Source organism: Gambusia affinis, linkage group LG17 (genome assembly GCF_019740435.1).
Source record: "Gambusia affinis linkage group LG17, SWU_Gaff_1.0, whole genome shotgun sequence".
NCBI lineage: Eukaryota > Metazoa > Chordata > Actinopteri > Cyprinodontiformes > Poeciliidae > Gambusia > Gambusia affinis.
Genome location: NC_057884.1, coordinates 20,480,153 through 20,500,789, shown reverse-complemented (window position 1 = coordinate 20,500,789; position 20,637 = coordinate 20,480,153). Strand labels below are relative to the sequence as shown.

The window sequence follows — 20,637 nt, the reverse complement described above, 5'->3', positions numbered from 1 at the left end:
TCATGTCATTCAGTTGATTTCTTGAAGCTCTCACGAAGACTCTGCGTTAAGATGAGAATATCTTTTACTGTAATTAGATTAGAACAGATGAAACTTTAATGATCTCCATTGGGAAATTATGTCATCAGCGTGTCACATCCATTCAGCGTAAGCGGAGACAAACGCCGAAGCGGCGCTGTCACTCTGACAGCCGCGACATCAGTCATTTCATTTGTCCGAGTGCAGACCCTTCTCGTCAGGAGAGATCATTAAATGTCATTAATTAGTAAAAAACTATCCGGTTCTCTGTTGCTGGCTGAGTCCATACATCAGCTCGCTTTGTGGGACCAGTCAAAGGTCACGGCGCTGCAGAACCGGAGTATCTGACGCAGACGGTGATTTGTTTAAGCCCCCTGTTCGCTGTAAACTCTCAGCAAGACGACAGGCAGAGTTATTTGTCACAAAACAAATCGCTACAAATCTGCCAGACAAACACGGAATCGCACACCCACCATGTTTTAATCCCTCCATTTTCTGTCTTTTGTTTCGATAATCGGAGTAAATAAATGAACGGCGTGTTTCATTCTTAATGAAGCGTGTTGTGGATGAATATTTCACACACCTGCTGCTGTGAGTGTCTGCAGTGGGTTTTGACTTGGGACCCGGTCCCAGCCCGGGGAAAAGTATGAATGTCGGATTAAACATTCATCAAATGCTGTCACGAAAACTTTATCCTCTGCTGTCAGCTGCACATGAAGATGGAAGAAGCCGGATTTGAACCTCAGGATTGTGTGCTGGAGGAATTATTTAGGCTGGACTCGTGTCTGAAGATACATAGGTTATGTAGTGCGGGTTTATGGATATGGATGGGATCGGCTCGGGTCAATCCTCTGCACCTCTGAAGTCCAGCTGCTGTCTTGTTATTGCCTGCAGGATCCTCCTCAGCCTTTCAACCCTCAGCATCCTGCAGCCTGCCAGCGCCGGGCGTCAGGGCAGCCGCTTGCATGGATCTGGTGAGGAAGCCTGCAGGGACGTTTTGATGCATGGCTCACCATGCATGTTTTAATCATTCAGCCTTCCCAGGAGGAGGCGGCTGCTGCTGCACCGCGTTACAGAGTACACACAATTACTGATATAATCATGGTGATGATAATGAAATGTATTTGGAGCGCGGTTTGCTCCGTTCCGTGAGACGCTAACGGGACGTGGAGGAGCGTCGGAGTTTGGGTTTCCTCTGGAGACCGGCGGGTCGCCGCGGCGGAGATTAGCTGTCGACTTAGCGCTCCTTCTGCGCCACCGACTGCTAAGGCCTCACCTGACAGGTTCCCCTCAGTTCCTCTGCTCAGAATGAGGGAATCTGACACCTGAGTGAAGGTGGTCCCCTCCACCGTCGTCAAATCTAACAGAATTGGAATCAAACGTTTGTGCTGCAAAAAGTTTTGTTTGTGCCGCCATCATTTTAAATAAATTAATAAATGTTTTCAGAGGTTATAAAAGGTCAACCGTCCGCAATCACCTTCTTCAAATTAGGCAAAATTGGTGTCAGTCAACTCAGCTTCGTTTGTGCTGCAAAATGTTTGGTTTGTGCTGCTTTTGCTTTGGAGGTATTAATAAAAGTTTAAAAGTCAAAAGGTTTCCAGGGGTCACCATTAATATCTTCAAGGCCAAAGCAGCACAAACAAAACTTTTTGCTGCAAAAATGTAGTTGAGTCGTTTGACACCAATTTTGTTTTGATCAACATCTTTAAAACAGTAGCGGCACAAATTAAAAGATTTTGCTGCACAAACATTTGACAGAAATTTTGTTACATTTGAGTAATGTTGGGGGAGGGGAGTTGGTTGACCTTTTGACCTTTAGGCTTTCATTTATCTCTTCAAAGTAAAAGTAGCGCAAATTAAAATTTTTGCAGCACAAACGCAGTCAAGTTGATTGACACCAATATTATCTGATTTGGAGAAGAGCGGAGCTGGTTGACCTTTTATGACTTTGGGAAAAATTTATTGATATCTTTAAAATTAAAGCAGCACAAACTTGATTGACACAAAATTTGTTAGATTTTGTAAATGCTGCAGCTGGTTGACCTCTGATGACCTCTGAAAACATTTTTATTAACATCTTTAAAATGATAGCAGCACAAATGAAAATGCTTGCTGCACAAACGTTTGACGCCAATTTTATTTGATTTACGTAACGAGGGGAGGCTGGTTAACCTCTTGACCTCTGAACTTTCATTAATTAAAGAAAAGCAGCACAAACAGAAATTGTTGCAGCACAAACGTAGTCGAGTTGATTGACACCAATTTTTGTCTGATTTGAAGAAAGTGGAGCTGATTTCAATATGATGTTTTGTCAGCTAATGGTTCTCTTTTGAGCCTGTATGCTCCAGTTAAAGATTAATCAATTACTAAATTGGTTGATGATTATTTCAATAATCAATAAATTGCGATTAATTGTGATTAATATGATTAATCGTTTCAGCCCTAAACCTAGCCTTGACTTTAAACAGGCATTTTGTGAAATTCTTCTTTGCTCAGTCAGATTCTTTTTCTAAATTTTCCATCTAGATTGAAAGGAAATCTTTCCCACAGCATGATAGTTCCACCACCATGTATCACTATGAGGTGCTGCGTTCAGGTTACATACAGTAACTCATAATTACTCCTCTTCCTCTCCCCTCAGAGACGCTCGGTGTAGAAGGTTAAGTTGAACAAGCATTCAGAGCAGGAATAGCCGTTTACACAATGTTTTAACAGAAACCAGTGAGCACTACTGAAATAAATCATCACAAAATAATATTCACCACAAACTGGGGGTTTGTTTAAATTGTGTTACGGTTGAGCTGCATGGTTTATTGAAGTGCAATCATTTGACACTTATTACTGAAATGCAGGACGCGTTTGTTTCCTTTCTGTTCTTATTTATTATTAAGTTTAAAGAACTTATGAAACTTTAGCAAAAAGCACAGGTGTGTCATTTGTTTCTCATTCAGTGGGTAGAGTATCCAGAAATGTAATTCAAGTAAGAGTAGAAATACTTCACAAAGAAATTACTCAAGTTCAAGTAAAAAGTACAACATAATTTCTTTTAAAAAGTTACTCAAGTAAATTTTATTGAGTAAATCCAACCAGTTACTACCCAACTCCGAATATGCACAACGCTTATTGTTGCTTGTACTTTACAATATTTGAATGTTATTGCAGTTCTGTGCAGGGTTTTCTTCTTCTATGGTGCCCAATCTGTGAGGGAAACACAATAACCGAACGACTCCAGAACAAAATCCAGAGCTTCTATTTATTCTGAGGGATAATGGCTGAATTATTCATCCTGTGTGATGATTAATTAAAAGAGGCCTGAGGTCCTGTGGCAGGTACAGGCTGCTCAGACACACACTGACATTCCCCTGTGATGTGCTGGGTGTCTCTCCCTCCTTCCTCTTGCTTTCTCTTTCTTCAGGGAGGGTACCCACACACGTGTTACATGCCTTAACACCCCACATCTTAACCCGACTCATAAATACACAAGGTGGAAGACCAGAGCTTGGTTAGCATGTAAAAAGCATTCTCCGGGTCAAAGAACCCATCTGTGAGTGGATTCTCATTTATAGTTACCTAAATCTGACAAAGTCACAAAAACTGAAACTGAGAGAACATTTTTGTTAAATAAAAACAGTAATTAAATGGGTGAAACCATAACTGCATGTTTATAAAGCAACCTAGAGCATACTGAAAAGCCTTTGTTTTTGTGAAACAATCTACTGGCCTTTTAAACCGACATTTTGTTTGTTTTTTTTCTCCATTACCAGCGGTTTTTGTTAACTGTAGGTGAAATCACGGCGCTCCGTAATCCTGACGCCAGTCCGCAAAATGGCGACAGCAACAGTTGGGAGAAAACACCAGTCAGTTGGCTGTTCAACAGTATATTGAATAAATGTTTTGAAAATGGTATCTTCTATTGAGTATGTATACAGAATCACAAAAAATTAAACCAGAGTATGAAACACTAAGCTTTGGTTTTATTTGACTAATAAATCTGGTGAACACTCCTAAAAATTTGACAAAAAATCACAACAAAAAGAACCTAAACTATAACAAAAAACTCAAAACTATTATTAAATCTATTTGTGTAATTATTTTTTAAACAAATAAAGTTTGGGCGATAATTCTCGGTTTTGAAAGATTTAACTTTTTGTAAATCTGTTCTTTTTTGCAACAATATTTTTTTGGGTCTCCATTGTTCAGAGTGAAGTCAGCACGCCAGGGCGGCCATCTTGTTTCAGAAACTCGTTTTAAAACTTCTCCTTGTCTGGACTTTGAATTCAGGCCAACTTTATGACAGATTGCTAGGGTCAGGCTATAATTTTCCTTTCTTTAAATTATGAGAATAAAGTCATAATATTTCAAGAACACAGTTGTAAGAATAACGTAATTTTATGAGAAATAACTAGAAATTAAAAGAAGATTTTTCACAAGTTTTGGTTCTTTTCACAGTGCAGTGTGAAAGCGAACCACACCAGCTGAAAATATAACAAATATTGCAATTTTGGTCTCCAATCAAACCGAGTCTCAATAACAACCTGAAGATAATTAGAGTGATTTGAGCTGAATCTCCTGATAATTATTTAATCAGTTTGGCTTTTATCCCAGTTTCCGGTTGTCTTTATTATAAAAACAAAGTGTTGCTGCTCCACACTGAATAGTGTCTGTCATTTAAGACTTTAATAACATTACATTTTGATTTCAAACAGAAAAACAAACTCATTAAAAGCAGCCATTGAAAACGGACTGTCCTATTCCCTCAATGTGTGTCTTGCTGGAACCAGCAGCTGGTTGCCCGCAGCACTCAGGTAGGCAGCGGCTGTTGCATCGTCTGACCCGGCGCTGGGCAGCTGGCGGCGGGACGACATGCCCTGTGGCAGTGCCAGGGGACGGCCAGAAGGCTGGGGTCCAGGCCCGCTCTAACCGCTGCTCGGGCCCCGCTAATGGACCAGACCTGGGGTGCCCATCTGGCACCAAGGGGCTCTGGAGGTTGGCACTGGTAGCCACCAGGCAGCCTGCCGTTAGATATCGAACAGGACAAGGCCAGACCCGTACACTCACCCCGCGACCAGCGGGCATTATGGATGTGATCGCTGATGGGCATGGAGACACAGCTGCTCCTCGCTCACTTCAGGCAAAAACAACAACAACATTTGTGCTACTTATTGTCTCTTAAACGAGACATACGATACAAAATTCCACGTTTTGGTTTTTTTAACTTCTGTTTGGATTTCTACTGCTTCTAAAAACAACCAAAGCGCTTAAAAAAAACAATCAGCCAGTTTTTGGCAGTGAGTTAAAGTTTTTTAGTGTCTAGAAAATTAGCTCTTTGAAAAAATTCCGGAAAAATCAGCAAGCAGTGCCCGTTACCTAGCAACCCCAGCGGAACTCTGCCCGTTACCCAGCAACCCAATCTGAAGGGACCTCACAATAACCAGAACTGACTAGATTTTGTTGAAAAAATAATCCATGTTTTGTATCACCCTTATACAAATCCTGACCTGTTCAAGGAAGCTTAATAGTCACATTTAAGAGTTAAGTATCGAACTCCTAAATAAAATAAAACTTGTTTCACACTTTTAACATTACAAACTTGATGTTATTCATTTGTTGTTCCATATCTTACTTATTCAGAGGTGGGTAGAGTACCGGTACTAAAAACTGTGCTCAAGTAAGAGTAGTGATACGTTAACATATTTTTACTCTAGTAAAAGTAAAAAGTGGCCATACAAGAAGTAATTCAAGAGTCAAAAAGTACTTGGTAAAAACTGAAGTACTGAGTAACTGATCAAAACATCTTTAATATTTAAAATTACAAGATGGACCAAAATATAAAATTATGTGAAAATGTTGGTATTTTAAAAATCTAAATAATTTGCATAAATAAGGTAAAATATTTTTTTTAAAGATAAAACTTATAAAACTAAAAAAAACTGCAAGTGCAAGTGTGTTAGTTTTTGTTAAAGCAAGCTTGTTCTCCTTTCAGTGAACTTACTCACATGGGGTAGAGCACCCAGAAAGTTTCCTCAATTTAAAGTAGTACTAAAGTAAAAGTAAAAGATACACCGTAGTAAAAATAATTTTTTTTTACTCAAGTAAATAGAATTAGCTGCCAACTCTGGACTAATTGTGTAGAGATATGGGAGAATAGATGCTAGAGAACATACCAATAAATAATTTATTCAATCAAATATCTTGATCTGAAGGACTTGGTTAACTTAAAAATGTTGTTAAAGAAGGACTTGTTCCATTGGGAGATTATTTCACTTTTAACAAGACATTTAATCCCATATTATAAGTGAAATAATCTGCTAATAGAACTGAAACTTCTTCATCAATATTAAGTAATTATTTACTTAAACCAAGCTCCTGAACCTGTCTGAAAAGTTTCTCTTATTTTAATATTTCCCCTAGGAACTAGACCAAAAATAGTTGGTATGAGTTTGTGTTTTTGCAGTGTACAGTGGTGGTTTTTGATATTATATGGCAGTTGCCCAGGGCGCCATCTTTAAAGGGTGGGGCATACAAGAACTAGAAAATAAAATATATCTTATCTATCATATTATCTCATACTAGTTTGTTTCTACTTGTATAAATGTAAAGTTGGTGTTAAAAAACAAACAAAAAAACATATATATTTTATATATATATATATATATATATATATATATATATATATATATATATATATATATATATATTTTATATATATATATAAGTTGGACTTAGGTTATTAATGGTGATTATTTGTGATTAATTAGATGCTTTAATTGATTGACAGTTTCTTTTTTTCCGTCAAAGTCTCCGTTTTCCTTCCAGGAAGTTGACGAAACTCTTGATCGCCTGCAACTTTGAGAGCGTCCTCCAGGCGAAGGTCAGGAAAAAATGTTTTTGCCAGGATGTTTCCATCACAGAGGCTGTTTGTTGGAAACGAGGTGGGAACCCACCGGCCCGGTCTGGCTCCGGACCGACCCGGAGGAAGCAGAAAGTTCAGGGCTGCAGGTTTTTTAACAAATGTGTCCACGGACTGGATGTACTGAGATAATGCTTAGAGCAGCTCGGCGCTGACTGTACCACACAGGCTGATGCAAATGGAGCTAAAATTACCTCTTCAGGATGACACCGGCAATTTGTACTGCAGACCTAAAAAAGAAACAGCCGGGGTAATTAGAGTCAGCGGAAAACTAGTGTTTGACGTTGCCCTGCCCTGGATTTCCAGATAATACTCCATTAAAAAGTGAGGCCAGACTTTTAAAACAGGTCACTCTCAACTAATCCTCCCTCCCATCTCCATTTTCATTTTCTTCCTCCGGTTTCTCCTCCTTCCACCACCCACATCTCTGGATCTGGAACAAAAGCCACCTCCACCCTCCCAGCTAACTGCCTTTTCCATTTTATCGCTGACAGCTGCCGCCAAACTGAGCCGCGGAGCGAGAGAAATGATGTGTCAGTGGAAGGTCCTTTAGCCCGCCATGCTAATCTGTCACACGCCGTTTGTTGTTTACGGTTCCTTCCCGACCAACCGGCCAACCGGCGGCGTTGTAATGGCGACAGATGCTGACCCGCAGAAGTGTGAATCTTGCCGATTTCTCCCTGCTGTCAACCTGTAAATTACAGCTATCTGGAGTAATTAGACGCGATAAAACCCTTCCAAGCTCCCCCTCCTTCATGCACACACGTACACAGACTTGGCCTGTCACTGACCTGGGCGTGTGCCACTTGGAAACCCAGCGATCCAGACCTGTTCAGAGCTTCTACTTTGGCGGGTTTTTACCTTTAGGATGCATTTTATGCAGCTGAAGCACCAAATCTTAACGAGTTTCTACTGAAACTATCTGAGATGAGACAAAACTAGCTTACAAATAGCTTGTAATATTAATGAAGAAGAACTACGTTTGGAAAAACTGTCTTGTTGTAAGTCAGATCGAGATCATGAATGCTCTTAAAGGGCCGGTTGCACCAGAATGTATGGATAAAACCTGTTCAGACAGTGATAAAACATAAATGAATTCTTAAAGTTAAATAATATTGATCATCTTTTCAGTCCCTCCAGGATTTTGTGATTCTTTTTGTGGTTTGCTGCAATAATGACTTACTCATGTTTATGACAGGTCATATTTATGACGGTGTCATGACAGCCTTATTCTCACCCGTCAAATAAAGTGTTACCGTTAAGCGTTTTATTTCTGAAGATAATGAAAATATACCTTTTTTTTTTTAATGGTTGGTCATATTTTTATTTTTTATTTTTCCCCACCAGGGGGTCTTTTTGTGGGCTCTAGTAGGCTGACAGGAAAGAGGGAGAGAGAGGGGGGAAGACATGCGGCAAATGTCGTCGGGTCTGGGAATCGAACCTGTGACGGCCGTGCCGAGGACTCAAGGCCTCCAAACGTGGGTCGCGCTGCACCCTACGCCACCACAGCACGCCCTGGTTGGTCATATTTTGATCACTAAGACTTGAGAAAGCTTTTGAAAAACCTCACAATTAGTGGTTGGCACCACTAATTAAAACGTTAGTAGCACTAATCATAAATAATAGTTCTGCTACAACAACATGGTATTTAAAGAGTGTTTAATATCACCTTCCTTGTAGCGCTGCTCATCCACTTTCTCTCTGCTATGGTACAGTTAGCATAGCCTATCATGAATGCCAGGCTAGTTAGCAAAAGAATTTATTACAGTACATAGTAGCACATTTAGTAGCGAGTAAATGATGTTGATTGTCAGCGCTTAGCCCCGCCTCCTGGCTCTGATTGGTTGATTTTTGGCATTTCTTCAGACAGCAGTAGTAGCTGAAGGAGAAGGTGGAGATCAATCTTTTCCCAGATTATCTGGCTCATATTACACCTTCATGACATGGTGACAGCACAAAACATTCTTTACGTAGCTTTTATGAAATATATATATATTTTTTTACAAATTTGTTAAAACTGTCACCATTTTGTGACAGTTTGCTGTGAGACAGATGAGCTGTGAAAAAATTCATCTCTGGCTTTTTTCTCCCAGTTCTAACTACAAACATCCAATCAGAGCCAGGAGGAGGGTCTTAGCGTTGTCAATCACCCTCTGTGTGGTGTTTCTCATCTCCACTCTGGTCTCTGCTACACTGCAGCTAGCATAGCTTTTTGTGAATGCGAAGGCTAGTTAGCATAGCTTCAGATATTGGCAGATAAACAGTTTCCTGTGGTGGTAAGTTGCTTCATGACTGTTAGCAAATTTCGCAGGGTGTACGTGAGGATGATTGGCAGCACTAAGCCCCGCCTCCTGGCTCTGATTGGTTGATTTTAGGCATTTATTCAGACTGCAGTAGCAGTTCAGGGACATGGAGAGTTTTAACAAAATATGCAAAAAGCATTTTTTAAGAAAAGTTACATCCTGTAGCTTTACTTATACCACATATATCGGCCATCTTGCTTCTCATGCCTTCCCCCGCCATCGCTTGACTTTGAGGACTGATGTTGGCAGCGGCCCTGAAACTCCAGAGGTGAATCTTGGACTAATCTTGCCGTTCGTCCTCTACTTATCCTCGCCGAGGTTTCAGCGGGGACAGCAGGCTTTTCCAGACATGTCAGCGTCGCCGCCACCTCTTCTTGCCCTCGTGTCCGTGTTCGGCTCAGGATCGCCACGGCGACCGCCGCTGCCGAGCATGCTCCTAAAGGCCTCTGCCCCTCGCGCTAACCCGGTCGTTAGGAAAGGTCACGCAGCCAGGTCTTGTCATCCTCCTCCTCTTCCTCCTCCAGCGCTCGGTGCCCACTTCCTGAGCGCCAGAGCCAATCACTTCCCACCCCTCGCCATCTTTGCCGCCAATGCCGAGCGGCAATCTGTCACCAGGGCACTGGGAGCTGCCACCCCGCCGTCCGCCTTCCGCACACCGCCGTAATAGCTTCTGGCAGCCCTAGAAGGATAAGCGGGCGATGGAGTAAGGCAGGAGAGTGATACGCGGACGGCTGACCGGAGAGCAGAGGACTGCATCCCCCCCGCCCTCCTTTTCGCCTCACCCCGCTTTGGCCCGGTCGCTTTGCACGGTACTTCAGTGAATAAATGAGTCGTTTTAATCCGACTGACAAGCTGGCATTGCCTAGCCCTGCCCTCCATCTGTACTGGTCGGCCAGCGCAGCAGCAGGCCCCAGGCAGCCCGATGTGCCAATCCAACACGCAGCTTATCCTGGCTGTAGCTTCAGGGACAGAAGGGTTAGAGCTCCATGAGGCAGATACCTTCCCCACCAAAAGAGCTATTTATATAAGAAAGGGGATTAGCATGGCGGAGGCTTTGATGCACTGGAAAAATGCGATTTTCTACCCATCTTGCACTGGTGCAGGATTTTACCGTTTATTTTTCCAAGCAAAGCTGTAATTTTACATACTAAATATTTCAATTAGCCTAATTGAATACAATTTTACTCTTTTCAAAACAAATGTTATCATGTTGGTGGCTTTTAGCGTTAGTGTTTCAAACAAATCTGTAATTTTACATGTTAAGTAACAAAGTTAGGCTAGTTGAATTAGTTTTTATGTTTTAAAAAAAACAACTTTTAGCATTTTAGAGGCTTTGATGGACTTGAAAAATGTGAATTTCTTCTCAACTTGCACTAATGCAGAATTTTAGAGCTTATTTTTCCAAACAAATCTGTAATTTTACATATTAAATATTTCAATTAGGCTGATTTAACTTTTTTTTTTTTTAAATGTCTTGTTGAAAGTGAAATAATCTGCCAAAGGAAGAAGAACTTTTTTACCAGAACTTTTTTATTGACTTAAAACCAGCTTAAAAGTCAGTTAGTTTTGTCTTATTTCAAGTGTACTAAGGTATTTTCACTAGAAACTAGACCAAAACAATACTTGGTAAGATTTTGTATTTTTGCAGTGTTCAATTAAAAATTATACAAATTTGTCCCATAGATGCCAATGAAGACTTTTAATTTGTAATCAAGGTAGAAATTGTTACCAACATAATTTTCTTATAAAGGAAACTGTAAAGAACAACTCAAAGTATTCATGTTTTTATAACCACGTTTTAACAAAAGGTAAAACTAAGAGACTTGTACTGAAAAGCTAATTAAATAAGTTTTTATCTCTCTTAAATTGGCTAAATAAGCATTTGGAAACAAAGATATTTTCACCAGAAAGTAGACCAAAAAATACTTGGTAAGATTTTGTGTTTTTGCAGTGCAGTAGGGGGCCGCACAAAATCAGACCAAGGGCCACAAATGGCCCCCGAGCCTCACTTTTGGACACCTCTGATTGAATCTTTAATGTTTATCTCTCAGCTTGTTCCGCGGCCTTTAATGATTCAACGAATGCAGAAATAAAAGTGAAACGTTTCGCCCCGTTGCGATACACCGGTCCGGGTCGGTCCGGGTCGGCCCGCCTCGCCGGTCCGGGTCGCAGGAAGCTAAAAAACACTCGGCCACAGGAGGTGCTAAACCCTCTGCTCCGTTTCCTCTCTCCTCAACACTCCCTCGCTTTGGCCATGTGTCTCTCCAAGTCGCTTGGGAAGGGGACCTGGTAACATTTGAGTGCCCAATTAAGCGCAGGGGCTCGGTCCGCGGCCCCCCACCGGGCCCCATAGAGGAGCGTCACGCACACACTCGCCTGAATCCACAGCCCTCCCTCCCCGTTGTTCTTTTTCATGCTTACTTCCCCCGTCTGTTCGGCCTCTTTTCCACACAAACACCCTCCCTCTCCGGTTAAAGATCCCCCGCAGATCTGATTGCAGCTTATCTTTGGAACAGGAGGTTATGGCTGTTTGATCCATGGCAGCCGGACCCGTTGCCAGTTCTGCACCGGGGCCCTGGAAGCTGCGCATTAACCGGGGAGGTTCTCCCGCTGCGGTGCCGGGGATCCAAAGGCTCAATGTTTTGCTGCTTGTTTGATGAAAGATTAAGCACTGTTTTCTCAAATTAGCCTGGAAAACATGAAGCGTGGAGATAAAAGAAGATATTCTTCATCCACAAGGTCAACAAGCCGCTCATTATCACCAAGATTGAATAATTACAGAACTTGAAAATAAAGCTGCAGCTCCAGGTTAGCAGAAAGGAGCCTTTTTGAAGTGTTAAAGCTCTGCTTACTCCCTAAACCGCAGTGAAAGAGCATCGCTGGATAATTTAGGTTACAGACTCGGCAGTGACAGCTGGGCAGCATTGAGAGCCAACCAAATCGACATAAATCACTGCTTCTTTTTTTCAATAAGTAGGTTAATATCTCAGAATGGTGTTTAATGTTTAATTCAGAGGCAGAGACCGTGTAAAGGGACGGCAAGTGTTTTCGGTGGCGGCCCGGCCAGACTTTGGCACGTCCCCTTGGTCGTTTCTTGGTCTCCATATTAAACAACTGCTTTGTAAGTGTGCCGCCATAACTATTCATCACAAATAAATACTTAAGTGCAAGAGCTTAGCGCCCTGCTGCTTTACACTTATCCCTTTTTTCCTTCCTGTCACCTGATTGTCCTCTGTCGCCTCTTCCTCTCTTTTGCGGCTGAATGCTGCGGTGCCCTTCAACGCCGTCTTGTGCCAAGACTCCCTGCTCCGTGTCTCACATCCTTTGCCCTCACCTGAGACCTCATTTCAACACGACTTCCCAAGTTCACACACTCCCAGTCTTTTTCTCCTCGCTGCACAAACAAACACACCCTCAAGTTCAAAACACTCACCACCCCCTAAACCAGACGCGGGGGCAAGAGTCCACCTCAGCCCGTCCTCTACGTCGGATTTTTGGAAGGTGATCCGAGGATTTTTCCCCCCCTTTTTGCTTGGTAGGCTGGCTGGCTCCAGTGCAACGCCGCATGCGCTGGCGTGGAGGCTGTGGCTGGATGGCTTTGCTCGGAAGCTGATGAATTGCAGGCGAGATGCGTGGAGGCAGCCGGCGAGGCGCTCCGGCAAGCGGCCGTCACGCGCCATCACCGCCTGCTCACTTGATGAGGGGAATCAGAGAGACAGCGCTGACAACTCAATTTAACACCAGATCTGGAGGAAGCCAGAGTGCCACTGCGCTCTGGATAATTGATAACCCCGCCGCCACCCCGCCACACCTCGCTCGACCTGCCGCTCAGCAGATCGTCATCGACCCAAACCAACCGTCGGACAAAAACGTTTAGCAGCTTTAAAGCTTCTTCATACACTATTCTTCAAACTTCTACCACAGTTTTGACCTCCAATCCTTTCCAGATGTGCTCACACTTTGTGTCACTTTACAAGACTGAAGGAACGATCTAGAACCAGCACACAGCTTCTGTTGCTACAGCTAGAAACTAGTGATCAGATCTGGGTGTGCTGATGAGCTTGAACGTTCAGAGTCACATAAAGACGGTTATAAAGTGCAGACTTTATAACTTGGCGAACATTTCCAGGATAGGAAGTTATGATCCCAGAAACTTTCTAGAGTCTGCCTGTTATTACACTTCAAACTAGTGGTCAGATCTGGGTGTGGTGGTGAATTTGAACATTCAGAGTCACATAAAGATGGTTATAAAGTGCAGACTTTAGAACCTGAAGAACATTTCCAGAATTAAAAGATTAATGTCTCAGCAAGATCTAGAAAACTCATCCATGAGATTAGTTTTAGTTGCGTTCTCATTAAGATGGAGCACATCACCCAGTTTTAAAATCCTCCACTGGCTCCCTGTAGCTCAAAGAATACACTTTAAAATACTGTTGTTAGTTTATAAATCACTGAATGGTTTAGCACCACAATACATTAAAGATCTGCTGCTGTCGTATCAACCTTCCAGACCTTTTAGTTCTTCTGGTTCTGGTTCTGCTTTGCATTTCCAGAACCAGAACCAAACGAGGAGAAGCAGCTTTCAGTGTCTATGCACCACAAATCTGGAACAAACTTCCAGAAAACTGAAAAACAGCCAAAACACTGACTTCCTTTAAATCAAAACTGAAAACCCAGCTGTTGAGAGTCACTTTTAATTAATAATTAATGTAATATTTACCAAAATACTTGACATGTGTTGATGATTTTGAATTTGGTGTGATGTTTGTCACTGGTTTCTAAATTGTGTCTGTATGGTCAGTTAGTGACCATACAGACAATTGGTGGCCAAAGTGCTTTACGGTATAAATCACTTTAAAATGTTGTTAACTGTTGCTGTACGAATGTATTGGACTTGATCTACAAATGTCCACTTAAATTCATTGATTGGGGTTTTATGTGTTGGATTAGTTGGTATCACTGTTATCTAACAGCAACAAAAAGGTTCTGGGTTTGAATCCCAAGTCAGAAATTTCACTAAAAAAAACTGGAATTTTACAGACAACCAGTTCTGCCAAAATTGGCGATAAAAATAAAAATAAACAAATACATAGTGGATCCAAAGAAGTAAACAATAAGTACTTTTCCAACTTATTTCATTATGCAGTGTGTAATAGGTTAATATTTGTTTATCATTTACAACAATATGATTGATTTCCAGCATTATTGGGGGTTTTACTTTATGTTTTTTATTCCATTATTCATTTCAATTATTTTGGTCGTTAATTTATTTCTTTATTTACTGATAATTTTGGCAGGGTCAAGTCCTCCATAGAATTTTGAAGGCAAGTGGTTTTATTGGATTTTACCTGCTTTTATCTTGTTCTAGCACATCAAATATATATTAAAATGCTTTGAAAACTAATGTAAAAATATATATTATCAAAATTATTGACAATAATTTTTGATGATAAAAAATTATCAAAAAGTCTTTTTTCAAATCAATCAGCCACAAAAAGGGCTGATTGATTTTAGCCTTTTTTATGAAGGCAGAAAATCAATTGTGAGGCTTTAATCCTCAAAATTTCTTCTTTTTTTGTCCTTTTTAAGAGTTGGTTTCGTCAAACAGAAGTTTATGCTGAAGCATCTCTACATTCTTCCATCTTTTCTCCTTAACCAGATAACATATTAACACCAGGCTAAAAGACAAAGTAAAATTTTGATAGCATAAATTTTGACTTTGACTTGCTGATCAAAGGAGTGGATCCATAATTTGTGTTGGAGAAAAGCATCCCTGGAAAATGTCCTGCGCTCCGGCTCCAGGCCTTTCATGCTTTCTGCTGAACGCTCCCTTCGGTAAACAGTGACTGCAGTTGGCCTCTGGAGCAACCGCAGTGCTGAAATGTTCTCCTTGAGCTGCGGCGCTGCAGGGGGACCGCGCTGCCTGGATCCCCTTCACAGGCAGCCGAGACAGGGGCCCAGTCGACTGGTAATGCCTATTAATTACTAATACAAACTGCTAATTAGCAGACCAAACACTGGCATCTGTACAGTTTGTTTTCCCCTGCAGCGATGATATTGAGCTCTAACACAAAGACGCGGTAAACCTGAGCTGCCTGTTGTGCATCACAATCAGAAAGGGAACTGGCTGCTTAGCATATTTAATGTGGGATCAAGAGCAAGCTGGTCAAATGGAAGGAAGTGTTGCTAACAATGAGAGGTTACACAGCCGGCTATTGGAGCAGCAAAGTTCAGAAGCAAAGGCTGGTTTCAAATGTTTACTAGCTGCTGCTGGGATTTCATTTTATAGTGCATGTTGAAAGGGAACTGGAATCTTTCATTTTCAGTAATCAGATTACTTTAAATTGATTTTAAAGTATGGAAACCAGCAGAATATACATTTTATGACAAAAAATTGGATTTTTAAAAGTTTTAGTATCTGCTTACAATAAACAAAGTCGCACATAATACTCATAACCTACTGAATCGAAACATTTTTCATCATTCTGATTCAAATCAGCTACACAACAAAATGTAGTTTGAGGACAAATGGTAATATTTTCAGAAACTCAAACAGGAAGAGAGTCACTTCAACGTCATGATTCAACATCAACAAAAGAAAAATAGCTGCTAATTTCAATCTTAGTATGCTAAGATTTATGCTAACATTTATGCTAGCATGTTATTCAGATGTTTTACTCGGCATTTATGACTAAATGTAGCCCAAGTATCTTAAAATTAACCTTGTATGTTGTGCTAAATCCACACAGGGATCTGTTTAGCATGTGAAAGCTACGCAGTGGATTTGTTGTTCCAGGATTCAGGCTAATTTTTCTACTCACACGATTAGCCTGTTTAGCTTAAAGTAGGTTAACTGCATACACTTCTATGTTTAGTGTTGTTATGCTACCTCTGTACAACTTATCAATTTAAAGTAAAAAAATATCTAACCCAAACAGAGTACACATTACAAAAAAAGTTTAATTAGTTCCTTTTCTTCCTTTCTTCTTATTAAACATCATAGAAACCAATCTGCCAGTGGGACTCGAGATGAAAATTAGCCTCTTGGATATAATTTTATGTATTTACATGTAAAAATAAATTGATATGTAATGTCCCATTTATAAAAAATAAACTTGAAACAATCAAAAAAAGTATTAAAGGTGACCTTGAACAAGTTAGAATAGATATACAGGTTAACAAAACATATTCATTACATTTTTGTGTAACATTATTCTTAAATAATAAAGTTTCTGTCTAATAATTTCTGCCTATTTGGATCTGTTTTAGGGCCTCCTGTCACTTTAAATCCAAATAAGTTGCTGCTGGCCACGCCCCCAAATCAACGGTGACACTCGCATTTGAAAACGGCTGCATCAAATGTTCAATTATTCAACCGTGCATCTTTGAAAAGCAGAAGTGGAGCCTCCTGCACAACCAGCAGGACTGCAGCAAGTGATTTCTGGAGGGTAGGTCAGCAACAAAACACTTGTCTTTTCCAGCAGCCGTTGTGCACCGCATACAGCAGTAAAACCAGCTGACCAAACATCCTGGAGATTGGCTGTGGTTGCTAGGCAGCGGTTGCTAGGCTGCGGCGAAAGGCCGAAGGTTATGCCATTCAGGAAGGTTTTGGAACGGCATATCTTCCAGACACTAAAAAAACAGCTGGATGGGTTTTTTTATGTGCTTGGTTTGTTTTTAGAAGCTATAGAAACCTAAAGTAAAGTGTAAAATTGTGCAAAATGTGAATTCTGCAGCTGTGAAACAACAAAAAGAAGCATTTCTGTTATCTACTGACATGAAGCTTGGACAAAATGCTAATATATGAACGCCATGATATGAACAAACTGATTGACAGCCCTGGTGTTTGGATTTTAACAGACTTTAAGGCCGCTGTGGCCACGCCCCTTCACCCTGCTCTTTCCAGCCAAGTCAAGATGCCACTCCAACCTGCCACCCCGGCTTCTCACTCAGAGAAAGAAATGAGTAATCGGCCACAAAGTGTCAGCCTTAATCCCCTTTTAATTTCCTTGTGGCCGCATGTGTGCAGGCGGCCGGGCGGGCGGGCGGCGCAGGCCCTGGGGGTCTTTACTGGGATCCAAGCTCAGAGAAAACAATAACCACACACACTGCCACCACTGTTTGCATTACACTTGAGCGGGATTTAGGATAAAGCATTCGCGTCCACTCACACATACAACTGCCACGCAACCAGGCTGCAGGCTGGACATATGAAGCTTTCCTTTTTGCACCTAGCCGTATATTAAGCATGTGCCGCAGCACTCAAGCACACCCCTGGTAATACTACACCAGATGAGGCTATTTTTATCCTAATTTATACAGGTTGGTCTCAACACAGGGGTTGCTGCCACACAGCTGGCCAATCCCCAGCAATCCCACAATGCCAGGAGTGTTATCTCCTTTTGAACAGCAATTTATTTCCCCCCCACCTCTCTCTCTCTCTTCGCAGTTATTTAAAAGTAAAGGTCCCGTCATTAAAATGTATGCTTTCTCAACACACTTGCAAAAAGAAAAGGGCATCTGGCGAGCGGCGTCCGCGCCGCGTTCGCGTAATGAAAGGCGTAGAAAGGAAGACGGAGAGCGTATCTTTGTAAGGCGCTTCGCTGAGAGGTGGGCTCAGCGGAACAAAATGGTGAAGGTTAACTCTATTCTGGCACACCAGGGAATTTTTTTCCCACCATGACATTTACACACAGCGGGGATTTTCTCCCTGAGAGCACCCTCATAACGCTCACTGTATATGAACAGAGGCATATGCATTAAGAGTACAAAATAATAAAAGAGTCTGCGAGTTGTGGAGGAAACGCACAGGCGGATGGAGCTATAAATGATTCTAATGGCGTAACGCGGGACGTTTGTGTCGGTCACAGAGAGGATGTGAGTCTGAAGTAGAAGTAACTGGGATTAAATTGGTCTCTGTTAGCAAAATATAACCAAATCTGGCTGGTTTGTGTTGTAATAATTGCACACACAGCAAAAACACTAAAGTATTTTTAGTCTAACTTCCAGTTGAAATATCTTAGTTCACTTGAAATAAGACAACAGTAACTTGAAAGTAACTTTTCAGCAAGATGCAGGAGATTTTTTTAAGTGAATATGTGAAATAATCTGCACAATTAAACAACCATACATCTTTGAAAAGCAGAAGTGGAGCCTTCTGCGCAACCAACAAGAATGCAGCAAGCAGCTGGAAAGGAGAAAAGCAGGATGAATAACTGAAATTATTTTACTGTTGTAGACAAAACAAAAAGTAGCAAAACATAATTTTACGTGCAGTCATTCACTACCGATTTGAATAAAGAAGTATTGTGACGGCCCTGATGGTGCTGCAGCTCAATACAGCTAAACAACTTAGGAAATAGCCTCATTTTAGTCAGAAATAATAAGATTTAAATGAGGTAAGTAGCTCATAGTCCGTATTAAAGTGTTGACTCATATCTGCATTAAGTCAATATAAACAATATTTTACAGTGCAGTTTTGAGATGCTGTTTAACCACGGCTTTATTCAGTGATTTGTTTTAGAGATTCAGGTGACTCTAAGGTCAAGGCTAAAAAAAATAATTCAACTTTTTTTTTCCGAATTCTGACTTTGATTTTCTGAGATCCAAATTAAAGCAAAACATTTTGAGAAACGGTTTAAGATTAAAGTCAGAATTTTGTTTTCTGAGAAAAACAATTAAAATGATTTTTCTTTCAATGGCCCATACACTGACTTTAATATTTTGAGATCAAACTTCAAGTCAGAATTTTTAGATTAAAGTCAGAATTCTGAGATTAAAGTCAGAATTTTTAAATTAAGGTCAGAATTGAGAAAAGGTCAAAATTCTGAGAAAAAATCTGTTTTTTCAGTGGCCCTAATAATGACTGTAATTTTCTGAGATCAAAATTAAAGTCAAAATTATGAGAAAAATCAGAGAAAAAAGTCTGAATTCTGAGAAAAAGTTTAGAAGTTTGTGGAAAAAATCTGAATTTTGATAAAAACATATTCTTTCTTTCTTCTTCTTCTTCCACAGCTAATGAAAACAGTTGAGTCAAACAGTTGGGCTTTGTTAATGTTTTTAAGATTGCTGGTGAATGTCGTGGCTCTACATTGCGACCACATCCTGCAGCGGGCGGTGACGTCCTGCGAGGATCAGCAGTAAACCCTCGGATCCGGTTTATCAGCAGACCGGCTCACATTCCTCATCAAATCTGTCTGACTTTCCTCCTGAGGAAAACATGAGATGCTTTTGGTTAGTCAGTCAGTCTGGTCCATTTTGAGGCCAAACGACGAGTCGGAATAAATCATCTGTTCACTAAAGGGGACATCATGCATTATCACTGAGTTAAAATATAAAAGTGGCTGGACGGTCGACGTCCTGCATGTTCTAGTAGTGAAAGTTTTAATAGTTGCTCATCAGGGCTTCCCCAGTGTTTTATAAGCCTGGCAGCCACCAGGCTTTGCTTGTCCCCCCACCAGGCTTAGCATTGCTTATTTATTTTATGTTTTTTAATGTTTGCTTTTTTAAATACTGTACTTTGTAGTTGGTGTTCAGATGTTAATCTTTCAGTCTTTCAATAACACATAATTATCAGTTATCACTCAGAAACACAACGGGCTGCTGGATGATTTACTGCTGCGCCCAACCACCAGGTTTTAACCTTAAAACATGTTATATGGTCAAAATAATTCGTTGGTCAAAATTCTATATTTTTTACATGACTAACTTACAATTTACATGTAATCAAGAAACAGGAGATTGTTTTAAGTCAGCAATTCTTTAATATTGATTGAAAAGTGCTACTTCAACTGGAAGATTATTTCCTTTATAACGTTTTACCCATTTTATAAGTGAAATAATCTGCTAATTTAACTGGAACTTTCCCATCAACACCAAGGAATTATTGACCTAAAACAAGCTCCTATATCTTGTTGAAACGTTACTTGTAACTAGGTTTTGTCTTATTTTAAGTGAACTAAGATGTTTGCACTAAAAATTGAAAAATATTTGGTAAGATTTTGCAGTGAAATTACTCAATGCTAAATCTAGCAGTGTTTTGTGCTGCATTCCCTGACAGCATTTGTGTGAACTAAAAATTAAAACATAACTAATTAATAAAAGAGGAGGCGTCAAACTCATGGGAAGAGATGCACCGATCCGATATTAATCTCTGCATCGGTCCGATATTTGAAAACCTTCTAGATCGGATATCGATGATCCATAACAGAAGATGTAATCTTTATTTTTTTACATTATATGTATAATTTCTAATTGCACTTTCTGAACCATTTGAAAGACGCGTTGCAGTTTATTTTTACAAGTTAGAAACTGTTTTGGTTCATTGTTTGAGATTGGTTAATTAATTTCACTGACTGAACTTGTTTCTCCATGTTTGATCCAGCAGCTTGTTGGTGTATTTAAGTA

The 20,637-nt window shown here is 40.5% G+C and overlaps 1 long non-coding RNA gene across 1 annotated transcript; it reads left to right on the top strand.

The window, feature by feature from the left end:
- Positions 1 to 8,421: 8,421 nt before the first annotated feature.
- Positions 8,422 to 19,980, top strand: LOC122847112. Its single transcript, XR_006373338.1, has 3 exons — positions 8,422 to 8,446; positions 16,501 to 16,679; positions 19,246 to 19,980. It is a non-coding gene; the product is annotated as an uncharacterized LOC122847112 (long non-coding RNA).
- The last annotated feature ends 657 nt before the right edge of the window (positions 19,981 to 20,637 follow it).